Source organism: Onychomys torridus, chromosome 15 (assembly GCF_903995425.1).
Source record: "Onychomys torridus chromosome 15, mOncTor1.1, whole genome shotgun sequence".
NCBI lineage: Eukaryota > Metazoa > Chordata > Mammalia > Rodentia > Cricetidae > Onychomys > Onychomys torridus.
The window spans coordinates 67282022-67293619 of NC_050457.1; positions in this window are offsets into that span (position 1 = coordinate 67282022).

Below are 11598 nucleotides of genomic sequence, written 5' to 3' on the forward strand. Positions count from 1 at the left end.
GGGCACCCATATCAATACATCTGTCATTACTGTGCAGTTCTGTTTTGTCTGCACAGCCAATGATGTTTCCCTCTAATTTTTGGAAGAGATGGTCCACAGTCTCATTGCCTGGAAGGAAGGATTTAGTGCCCTGTGTTGTGGAGCATGTTGATGCCTACTTAGATCCCCAATACCCAATTCTGTGATGATTTAGATTACCCTGAGTTCTACTTTGCAACAGAAGATTTTAAATAGTGTTGAGCTGAGCCTGCAGCTGCAAAGTATGGAAAGAGATTGTCTTAGGAACCAGGATCTGAATTAAACTTCTCTTCTTCAATTGTAGGGTTGGCTGCCTATGTCCTATTATGTCTTGATTCAAAATATAAATCTATCCATTGATTATAAAATTCAGTACTTTTGATAATTCAGCAGATGAATCCTGTGTTGCTGTGCATGCTAAACTGGTCTCTACCAATTGAACAACACCTCCACTTCACAGTACCTGACATATTATGAAAACATCTTTTTCTATTTGACAAGACAAATGATTTTAAATAAGACATTTTAAATGTTATTAGTTGAGTTACTAAGAAAATATGTTATTTGCTATATTATAGACCTATGTAGGACAATGTTGATCAGTAGTGACTTAATTGAATAAATCACGAACAACTTTGTACATACTACCATAATTTATTCTTGACAGAAATTCGTATTTTGTTTATAATCATTTAAATTAGATATAATTTTGATATACTTTATTTTTTCTTTTTTTAAAGATTTATTTATTTATTATGTATACAAAAGAGGATGCCAGATCTTATTACAGATGATTGTAAGCCACCATGTGGTTGCTGGGAATTGAACTCAGGATCTCTGGAAGAGCAGTTGGTGCTCTTAACCTATGAGCCATCTACCCAGACCTTGATATAATTTATAAATCACACATTTAAATAATAATATTCAATATGCTGTCATTTAAATTAATTTATTTCTTTACTCTTGTGGTACATCTTCTATTTTACAAACCTACATTAATTAACAGACATAAGATATGCAATTAAGAGGAAGAGCAAGTAACAATTAAAGGATCAAAAAGAATTCTAAAATATTCTGGAGCTAATGAAGCTGTGAAATTCTGGAATTCTGGTATTGCTTACAATGTGAGGCTAGTTTCCTTCATAGTTTTGACAGACACCACACACATATTACAGTTATGGCTGTATTTTATTCGCTCTAGTTGTCAAAGAAGAAAAATGTATGGGTTCATATCTAGAGTAAGTAAAGATGCTTGTGGGTATGAATAAAGTTCAATGTCATTTCGAGATAAGATGCAACCAATTCATCTTCACATCATAAATTTTACTTGCTCAGTACTCTTGCTGAATTTTCTAGTCTTCAATCAAAGACAAATAAACTAGGAACTTTGACACCAACCCCAGGGCATCTTGCAATAGAAATATAAAAGTGTTCATCTAATGCTAAAACTAAAGAACAAAGTTTTTAGAGTGAATTCATATGATGTTTAATGTTAAGGCATAATGAGAAAACTTACTAAAGTCAAACATGTTATAGTTTTCCAAATAGGATGTGTGCCCTTAATGATCAATTAGAATGGATTGAAGGGTGAATTGGAGATGTGTAAAGCATACTTCTGTGGTTTTCTGTAAAGGCTTGCTCAGAGACAGCTGAATCATAAGGGCCATGGCCTAATCAATGAATTCATAACTTGATGTATTGATAACATAGTGACAATATTAAAGTGTGAGGCCTAGTTAGAGATAGTATGTCATTGAGAAAACATACTCTCCAGGGCTGTGTCTTAAACTGGCAGTAACATCACTTTCTCTGTTTCCTGGCTGCCATGATGTGAATTGTTCTGATCCACCACAGGGTCCCAACTACAATGGGCTGACACTTCTACAGTCATGAACCAAAGTAACACTTTCATCCCTTTAAATTTATCTCACAGGGCAGGGCAATAAGAAAATCAACCTATCAAATTTATTTCAGTAAATATGACTAAGTATATTATAATAATTTGTCAAAAGGTTTTTATAGAATGATGAAATTATTTCAAAACCTGTTTCATTCTTTTAAAACTTCACTAGTTGCTAATTTACATATGATTTTAAGTACCTACAATAAATGCTAGTCTAGACAAGAGTTTTGTGTCTGGATTATGCATGCAAATGTAGCATTGCCAAATCACATAGTCTGCATTTTGACCAGTTATTGATTTATGCAATAGCCTTATTATGTTAAAAAATAACCTGCTTCTATCATGAGTAAAAAATTACACTCTCTGTGTATATAATGATAAATAATTAGAGTACAGTGAGCTTGGGACCAGATGCCTGATCGGGGAGCAGAGTCAGATTTTAGTAAGTGGCAGAAGTAGATTCTGCCTAGGGTCTAGGACATCTCTAGCCAAAGGAATTTGTCTGAGTTTATAGGTCTAAATTGCTTCCTATTGAGTGATCCTGAAGTCCAATTAGAAAGCTACTCTGAAATATAATTGCCATAACTGCCGCATTGCAGAGAGTTTGCCATTCCAAGGATTTATTTGCACCTGGGTATGATTATAAATTGCTTTTCTATGTCAGCAGTTTGTATAGCATCTTTCAATGCTAAGGTAATTGGTCAGTTTCTCCAAGTTCTATGTTCAACGTGTGTTTAGCAATAGGGATTTAAGTTCTAGTGGACAATGAAGAACAATGATTTGAGGACTTGATGATACAGAATATCAATTCTTAAGGTTAATCTTTTGATTCTACATTCTCAAAATGTGCAGATTTGTTGTTGTTGTTGTTGTTGTTTGGTTGAACTCAAAAGCTTCCTGTAATCCACAAAGCAATGGAGTGTAATTAAAATAGAATAATAAAGTTTCTAAAGAGTAGATTTTTAAACATTTGAAGTAGCTTTAACAATTAAAGTGTGATATTTGACAGCAGAAATTTTCTAATATAATAGCAATGTGTGACATTTTGTGTTCTAGGACAATGATGACTACATTAGCTAATTTAAGAAAAATAATAATGTCTTAACTCAAAAAGAAATGTGCAATTGTTACACTATAGAATGCAAATAAGTTTTTCAGAATAAGCAAAAGCATTAAGTGATTATAGAAAGTATAAATGTTATTTATTACATTAAGTAATTGTGTTTCAGCTGAGAATGATGCTATACATCTATAATGCCAAGAGTGGGAAGGGTAAAGTAGAAGGATATCAACATTTGAGGCCTACCTGGACTACGTAGCAGTACCTTAGCCCGGGGGGGGGGATGCCATCAATAAAAAATGTTCTATAAAGTAATAATTTAAAAATGTTATCTTGCATTGTAGACACTCCTGATCAAATTTGACTTTGAAACTGTGTGTTCTGTTTGTCCACAAACATTGTTTTTCAGAGAAAATGAAAAATATGTAGATGTTGAAAGTTAATAGATCTGTATTTCTTTAGATTGTCAACACTTAAAACAATTTTAGATAAACTGGACTACTATATATCATTAAGCACATTGTTAGCTGCAGAAGCAAGTGGACAATTTTGAAAAGTCAGGTGCATAGAAAAAGGAAAATGTGTCATTCTGTTATTTTATGCTTAAATACATATAAACAATAAACATTTCCCCACCAAAACAGAAGCCTGTTTCTATAATAGAATGTTATATTTACAATATAATTATTAATGAAATCAATAAAATATTTCATGCCAACATCATATATTATTAATTAGAAAAAGAAATGGTCCAAACCATGATAATAATAGCAAACAGACTTGCACCAATATTTTTAAAAGGTCTAAGAAAGTAAAAGATCTTGTAAAACATCCACTAACAAAATAGTCTTTCCAAGGAAAGAAGATACAATTGATTATTCAATATCAGATAGTTATCCCAGAAAACATAAATACAAGTAACATTATATAGACTGAACAGGGTATATTTATGTACTTATGAATGTGTAAAAAATAAACATTAAAGAAAAACAGACAATGAATTTGAAAGAGAACAAGGGTTATTACACAGGAGAATTTTGAGAGAGGAAAAAGAAGGAAAGGATAATGGAATTATAATCTCCAAAAAATGCTTAAAAAATAAAGCACAATTGCTGTGGACATTACTCTTTATGCTGTGAATGTGTTGCTCTGATTGGGTAATAAATAAAATGCTGATTGTCCAGTAGCCAGACAGGAAGTATAGGCAGGACAAGCAGAGAAGAGAATCTGGGAACAGGAAGGCTGAGTCAGGAGTTGCCAGCCAGACACAGAGGAAGCAAGATATAAATGCACCGGTAAGCCACAAGCAATGTGGCAACTTATAGATTAATAGAAATGGGTTTATTTAAGATTTAAGAACTAGATAGCCAGAAGCCTGCCTTGCCCATACAGTTTATAAGTAATATAAGTCTCTGTGTGTTTACTTGGGTCTGAGTGGCTACGGGAGCTGGGTAGACACAGGAAAACTTCAACTACACACAATTTTAAAATCATACTCCATTCCACAATGACTAAAATGAAAACTAAGGGAAACGCAAGTATTGGAAAAGATATGACATCATTAGTTCCCTCTTAAGAGTCTCTTTGTTAGTGTAGTCATTGGAAAATTCCCTTCAATAGAAACCAATTTTACATGTGCCATGCCACCAAGCATTCCACTCCTATGAACATACATATATACTCCCAAAGTATTTACATATATATATATTGTAATTTAATAATAACCCCACCTCACACAAGATGTAGATATTATGCACATGCTTCTACAGAAAAATGTGAGCTTAGAAGTTAGGATGTATTTAGAAAATTGAATATATTCTACCTGATATTGTATATGTACAACTATATGCAGTTATATGGACAGACATCACTACAAAATGTGGAATGATGTTTTCCAGACACAAAATTGGGTAAAAATAATATCATATGAGTTGCACAAGTGGAGCTTTAGGTTCTGGACTTTGTGTCTGGATTTTAGTTATATTGATGTATTTGCTGAGATGTGCTTTGCTACCTTGCTCACACATGTCCCACCACAACAGGTATGTGTGTGTGTGCGTGTGTGTGCGTGCGTGCGTGTGTGTGTGTGTGTGTGTGTGTGTGTGTGTGTGTGTGTGTATTCCAGACTGACCAAATACCCACTGAGCCAGTGTATCTGACACTCGTATTTTAAATCCTGGCATCTGACTTGTTTATAATAGTCCAAGGACCCCAAGCCCTGGATACAATGGTAATCATTCTTTAATTGGTAGGAATAACTAAATTGGAGAAGAATTACTATTTTGGTATTTTTCAGTTGATGATTGAGAATGTCACAACTTACTTTAAATCTCAATTACCATTAGTACATATTTCAACTCAGAGAATGAAAGATATAAAGCATGGATGATATGCCATACATACCTTATAATTTCATAAAGATTAATCATCGCTGTTAGATTTTAATTTGACTTCCATTGCAAGTTAAATTCTATGTTCCTTTTATATTATAACTGTTAAATTGATATTTAAAAGACAAACAAGTAAACCAAGCATTACACTGGAATTCACTTCTCTTTCTTTCATGAGTAGAGTTGAAAAATGTACTAGTCAATGTCTGCCATGATTAGTTTATTTTTCTACATACTAGTTAAAGAAATGCATTAAAAATATTCTTATCCAACTTGACCTACTCTCCCATTACTTATTGTTTTATATAATCTACACTAATATATTAGTTTTCAACTAAATACTAGGACAGAAAGAACCTAGCAACAAATTTTCCTTAGAGTCAAGCCTTTATGTATCAGAAGAATGATTGAGAAGTGTTTATATGTTTCATGTCCAACTTTATGAGTTATGCCAGTAAAAAGAGCAATCAAGTTGAGCTTGGGAGCTCCCAGCTGATAATCACTGAGCAAAGTGATAGATAGGGTTTTAGTCTCTGTGATGAGTGTCTACTGCTTGCAACAGTTTATGTTTATGCCCCTAGAAGAATATATTTAAACTCTAATTCTATAACTAGCAGTGGGATTTCACTTTTTTTTTTTTTTTGGCCTGTTGTTAGTTTTTGTTTTCATTTTTCAAGACAAGTTGTCTCTGTGTAGCCTTGACTGTCCTGGAACTTGCTCTGTAGCCTAGGCTGGCTTCAAACTCAGGGACCCACCTGCCTCTGTCTCTGAAGTTCTGGAATTAAAGATGTGCAGCACCATTGCCTGGCTGGATGCCACTCTTAAGTGATGCATTTGCATAGCATTTTATTTAGCATCATTCAGAGTAGGAGTTAAATCTGTACTTTATTATTTTTTAGACTGTAGTTAGATTTTTCCTGCCTGGCCCACAGTCAGGACAAATCTCTGTTACCCACCAATCCCACAGTCACTCAGACCCAACCAAGAAAGCACACAGAAACTTATATTGTTTACAAACTGTATGGCCGTGGCAGGCTTCTTGTTATCTACTTCTTCTATCTTAAATTAACCCATTTCTATAAATCTATGCTTTGCCACATGACTCGTGGCTTACCATTACCTTACATCCTTCTTGTCATGGGGGCAGCTGGTGGTGTCTGTCCTCCCCAGTCTTCTACCTCCCAGAATTCTCTTCTCTCTTGTCCCACCTATACTACCCTTCCTGCCTGGCTACTGGCCAATCAGCACATTATTTATTTTAATCAATCAGATCATCACATTTGACATACAGCACTTCCCCTTTTCTTTTTTTCAAGAAGCAAGGTTTTAACTTTTATATAGTAAAATTTCTGATGACAAAACAATTATCAAGAAAGAATTACAATTACAATATTTGAGAAGATATCCTATCTATCTTATATTTGTGAGTCTAAGGTTTCATATCTAAGTTATCTTTTATCATAATTGAGGAAATTATAACTATCTAGTCTTCAACCACATCAAAGACCTCAGAAGGATATAATATTACCTGAGAACCGGGAGAAGGATGCAAGCAACTTTCGGGAGTCTTGTAGGGTAGACAGAGGCAGCTGGCAGCCTGGACAGTCACCTAATGTTCCTTTGTAAAGTTGGGGCATTTTTCTTCAGCCTACAAGGCTAGAGTCTCTCTGTCACTTCTCTCAGTGTCCTGTAGAATGTCTGGCAGTTTCCTCTGTGAAGCAGGTACCTGAAGGACCATTTTGTCAAGCAAAGTTCAGTGGTCACCTTTCTATGGGTCCTGCAGGTCCAGTCGATCAAGCAGTCCAGGCAAGAACAATTTCTTGCCCAAATGGCTATTTTTGCCAAGGTAAAGATAAGATATGAAGTGTCTTCAATGCCCATTCTCCTCTCTGAAGTAAATTGGTGTTGCCAGGAGCAGACATGTCTCACTGTCCAGAGAGTCTAAATTTTAAAAATATTTTAAATGCCATATTCTGAAGGTCTTTGAAGTATTTGAAGATTACCTATCTATCTGAAATATCTCTATGTATACCTACAAGACTTAACTAACATGGCTATGAGTATGATTAATTATTAATCTATTTTTAATTAGCCATTACAATTTTAAATGAGCTGTACAAACATAATACCTTAAACAAGAGTAGAAATATACACACAGTATAACAAAATTAACTTTAAGTTTGTATCAATAGACTAAAATGTATACCAATGTAAAACATTTCAAACAAGTTGTTGCTCTTTAAAAGTAGGTTCATTAATCTACCCTTTCATCCTATCATATCTATATCATATCCCCTTTTTATCTTTAGAAAGAGATTGCATTTATAATCAACCTGTTTTAAATAAAAATATTGATTTTTGTCTGTCCCACACCAGGGGGCTCTTCTGATTTGGGACATAAGAATCTCTTAACCTTTTCTTTTAGCAATATGTCTGGATTTAGAGAAGGAGTGAGCCAATTCCATCTCCAAAGCCAACTTGATAATTTTGGGAAATTGGGTGTAATTTCTCTTACTACTTCCTGCTGGAGGGGGGCGCTGTATCTTATTGGGACATAAAGAAAATTTTAGGATTATGGGGTAGTCTGTGAGGATAAACCTCTGAGCCAGTTGCCTTGAAACCATTCTGGATGTCAGATCATCTGGGCCATGGTATCATCAGAGACCTTTCAGGTGGTCTTGCTGATCAAACCTGATGTATCTTAATCTGGAACAAATCCATAGCCTCTGGCTTTCTGTGGAAACAAAAGCAGAGACTCTTTTCCAAAGCAACATATCCTTATATCCAAATTTTAAAGTTTACATATTTGTTTAACTCAACATCTTTTATGATCAAATCTTTTTGTGCAGTTAAATATCCCAAAGACAACACAAACCAGATTCTCTGTGTAATATCCATCTTTGTAAGTCTGAAATGCTGCTGTGGCTGCTGGCTCTGCCCACCTCAGCTTCCAAACATGGCTGTGGTATAGTTTACCACCAGCTCTGGGTCTGGATCCATGTGTACCATCAACTATCAGATACAGTTCTGTCAAAGAAGCACATAGCCCAGAAATCTTTTTTTTTTTTTTTAAACTAGCAAAGGCTAAATTCATCATGCAGCAGAGTAAAGTGCTGCTTGTAGACTCCTCATTCTGCCACACTGCAGGTCAGATGCACATGCTAGGAACCCGCCATAGTAGCTCAAACTGGCAGGCTGTCACTAACTTGAGAGAGACTACTAGGAAACTGTTTTTAGCTCCATTTTAGAATCTTTTTTCTCTGCGTTTAGGTGGAAACTCTTGCCCCAATGTTGGGCACAATTTGTTGTTAGAGTTTTCTTGCCTGGCCCACAGTCAGGACAAATCTCTCTCACCCGCCCATAGATGCTCAGAAACAACCAAGTAAACACACAGAAACTTACATTCTTTACAAACTGTGTGGCCATGGCAGGCTTCTTGTTATCTACTCTATCTATCTTAAATTAACCCATTTTTATTAATATATACTTTGCCACATGGCTAGTGGCTTACCAGTACCTTATATCTTTCTTGTCATGGCGGCGGCTGGCAGAGTCTGTCCTCCCCATCCTTCTACCTCCCAGAATTCTCTTCTCTCTTGTCCCACCTATACTATCCTTCTTGCCTGGCTGCTGGCCAATCAGCACCTTATTGATTTTAACCAATCAGATGAACACATTTGACATACAGAACATCACACAACACTAGACTGATCCTAAGCTGTGTTTTGTGCATTGAAGATATATTAAATATTTATTTCCTTATTCATTTAAGTATTTTTGGAAACTGCAACAAAGACAAAATCTTGCCTTTCATTTGATTAAAAAACTTTAGTTTGTCATTTACTTATTTTCAAAATACCAACAAGTAAATAAAGATTATTGTCATTCCATGATATCAAACTTTACTATTAATTGTTATTGACTGGATTTCCATTAAGGCAATAATTCTGTAATGGTTATTTTAATAGAGAAATAGAAGTATTAAGTCTTAATTAAAGAAAAATTCCAGCAGGTGATAAGTAGTACTTGTAATAATAGAGAATTGAAGTAGGTGTTTGTAGTAGTTATTTTTCATTAATAAATTAAATACAAAATTTTAAGCGGGTATGAACACAAGTATTTTGTTTGACTTGATGATATTGTCCCCAGAAAGCACAGATTTTTACACAAAATCACAGTGGCAGGTATAGGATATCTTCTTATGAATTATTGCCTCACAAGTCTGAGAGACCCTCAAAACAATACAAGTTTTTTCCATTATTCTTGGTTATGGAGCATAACTCAATTGTAAGACAGTTGTGCTGAAAATAACCATGTACATTAGATTTGACACACAAAGAATTCAAGATGGAACTGAGATAGAAGCTTTACTCCCTGGTAGGTGGCATTTAAAACGCTGGAAATATCTGAAGAAGCTTCTGTGGAAGAAAAATCATCAATGATATTTCCCTGTTGTCTAAATTAAAAGAAGACAAAGTGGTAGGCAAGAAGCATTCACTACTGTAGTAGTGGCATAACTGTTATAGGTGTAACCAATTGCTTTCTGACCTGTTCTGTTTTCGTAAACATATTCTTAGTGCTGTGAATCTGGCAAAATGCCAATATTTGGGGAGAACTCAGGCCTGACAGGGCAATGTACTTTTGATGCTTTGTTATGTGATTGGATACTAAAATCTCTTCCTAAATTTTTATATTCGTACTTATATACTAGTAACCTTCCTTTGAAGATTTGTAGAGAAGATTCTTTTGGAGAGGAAAATAACTAATGTAGAAATTCATAATTGGTCAATGTGTAAGTGGCTTTTGGGTGCTCAGCCCTAAATGGAATAGCCGTATCACCTCCAGAAAATAGCAGAGAAAAAACACTGGAAGACCAATTAAGGCTACAAATGCCAAAGGATGAGGAGAAGATATGAATCACTGTTTGCTATAGATGAATTATGAGTTACAATCCTGAATACACAAGAGATGTGCCTAAGAGGTTATCCAAACATAACAAAACAATACAATAAACATAACAACAAACATAGAGGTCCCAGAGTGGTAGTTGGGAATAAGAAATTCAGCAAGAGTTGAGTACAGGATAAGAGAGGGCAATATGGGGTAAATGCAGCCACAAAACATTCTATATGTTTTTGTGTTGACAAATATTTTGAAATCATTCGTATTAGTTACTTTTCTTTTTTTAATTATATTTGTGTTTTATTTTTACACATCAGCCATGGGTTCCTCTCTCCTCCCCCTCCCCCCCACCCCCACCTTCCTTCAGCCCCTCCCCTCCATTCCCATCTCCTCTAAGGCCAAGATTCCCCTGGGGATTCAATTCAACCTGTTGGATTCAGTACAGGCAGGTCCAGTACCCTACTTCCAGGCTGAGCAAAGTGTCCCTGCATAAGCCCCAGGTTCCAAACATCCAGCTCATACACTAAGGACAGGACCTGGTCCCACTGCCTGGGTGCCTGCCAAACAGTTCAAGCTATTCAATTGTCTCACTTATCCAGAGGGCCTGCTCCAGCTGGGGGCTCCACAGCCTTTGGTTCATAATTCATGTGCTTCCATTCATTTGGCTATTTGTCCCTGTGCCTCTCCAATCTTGGTCTCAATAATTCACACTCTTACAGTCCCTCCTTTTTCTTGAAAATTGGACTCCTGGAGCTCCACTTGGGGCCTTGCTGAGGATCTTTGCATCCACGTCCATCAGTTATTGGATGAGAGTTCCAGCTCAACTGTTAGCGTGTTTGGCCATCTGATCACCAGACTAGGTCAGATCAGGCTTTCTTGACCATTGCCAGTAGCCTACAGTAGATGTATCATTGTAGATTTCTGGGGACCTCTCTTGCACTTTGCTTGTTCCTGTGGTCTTCATTTGTCATGGTCTGTTATTCCTTGTTCTCCCTTTCTGTTCTTGATCCAGCTGGGATCTCCTGCTCCCCTAAGCTCTCTTTCACTCAAACCTTGCCCTTCATTACTCCCACTGTTGTTCAGGTTGTTCATGTAGATCTCATCCATTTCTCTGTCACTGGGCAATCCCTGGGTCTTTCCTAGGGTCCTGTTTTCTAGGTAGCCTCCCTGGAGTTGTGTAGCAGTCTAGTCATCTTTGTGTTTTTTTTTTCATTTTTTAAAATTTATTATTATTATTATTATTATTATTATTATTGTTATTATTGTTATTATTATTATATTTGTGTTTCAATTTTACACATCAGCCATGGGTTCCCCTGTCCTCC